A 1,740-nucleotide genomic window follows, 5' to 3' on the forward strand; every position below is an offset into this window, starting at 1 on the left:
CTAATCAATTCAGCCCAGCACAGGGGAACGCTGAACAGCCCTGAAATAAGTAACGCACGGAACGGAAAGCAGACTTAATCACTGGTTTGACCGGAAGCAGAATCACCTGGTGATCCAGCTCCGGGTTTATCTGTGAGGGCTTTTTGGATGGTTTAAACAGAAAGAGAACACCCTGATAGCGGTGTATCACATCGTCCATCCCAGAGGCCGGCCCAGAGAGCAGGAAGGAAGCCGGACAAGGACTGGTACCCATCTTTTTTCTGCTTCACGATTACTAAGGTGCTTCCCTGTCACACCGTCCCACCTTCCCCGCCACCACGGCCAGAATCCATCCTTCCTTCCTTCCTTCCTTCCTTCCTTCCTTCCTTCCTTCCTTCCCTCCTTCCCTCCCTCCCTCTCTTCCTTCCTCCCTCCCTCCCTCCCTTCCTTCCTTGTGTTGCTCTTGTCAGGTGTTTCATCACAGCACCATGCAAACATCACTTCACACATAGGACTGACTTCAAAATGTCTTATGTTTCATCTAAATACTGTGGCACACACAATCTTCTCAGCAATCCACAGAACTCCCTCTAGGAATAACGAAGAAGCCATTAAGGAAATCAAGAAGAAAAATGAAAAATTCCTAGAATTCGATGAAAATGAAAACACAGCATACCAAAGTCTCTGGGCCGCAGTGAAAGCAACCATAAGATAGACGTTCGCCGCCTTAAGTTTCTACATTTAAAAATAAGAAAGATCACAATTAATTAATTTAATGGTACACCTTAGAACCTTGGGAAAAAAAAAAAAAAAAAACAAGACACAAGACCCCAAATCAGTAGCTAGAAAGAAAGAATGCTGATTGAGGCAGAACCCCAAACAAAGTACAAAGTATCAGCAAAATAAGTTGGCTATTTATACAATTACAAGATGAATGTTAGTGGGTGGTGGTGGCATACTCCTTTAATCCCAGTGCTTGGGAGGCAGGGACAGGTGGACCTCTGAGTTCAAGGCCAACCTGGTCTACAGAGCAAGTTCCAGGACAGCCAGGGCTACACAGAGAAACTTATTCTCAAAAAACCAAAACAACCACCTCAAACGAAAAATGAGAAAGAAAGAAAAAAAAAGAAAAAAAAGAAGGAAAGAAAGAAAGGATTCATTGAGTGGTATAGCCTTTAGGTCTGGTTAATTTTGATGTGTGATGTTTTGATTTGCAAGCTTTCTTTTATAATAATGTTTATAAATTTTAGTCCACAAATAGATTTACCATTTGACCCAGCAATACCACTCCTGGATAATTACATGATATATTTTTAAAAAACACTTATTTGTTTTTATTTTATGTGTACAAGTGTTTTGCTTGCATATAATTGTGTCTACCACGTATGTGTTTGGTGCTCACAGAGGTCAAAAAAGGAGTCTTCTGGAACTGGGATTTTTGGCTTTTGTTAGTTTTCTTATACAGTCTGGGAACCAAACAAAGGGTCCTCTGTAAGATCAGCAAAGATCAGGCAACTCCCCAGCCTGTCCTGAGGATTTTTAAGTCAGTGTACCACAGAAAAACTCCCACAACTGTATTTACTGTGGCACTGATTACTGCTGCTAAGCCATAGACTCAGTCTAGGTGTCCAGCCACAGTGGAGTGGGTAGAGAAATATATGTCAAATAAACAGTGGAATTTTATTCAGCATGAAGAAGGGTGAGCCTATGATACTGAGTGAAGTAAGTCGGACTCAGACAGACAGACATCAACACTCTTCC

This window comes from Acomys russatus, chromosome 27 (assembly GCF_903995435.1).
Source record: "Acomys russatus chromosome 27, mAcoRus1.1, whole genome shotgun sequence".
NCBI classification, from domain to species: domain Eukaryota; kingdom Metazoa; phylum Chordata; class Mammalia; order Rodentia; family Muridae; genus Acomys; species Acomys russatus.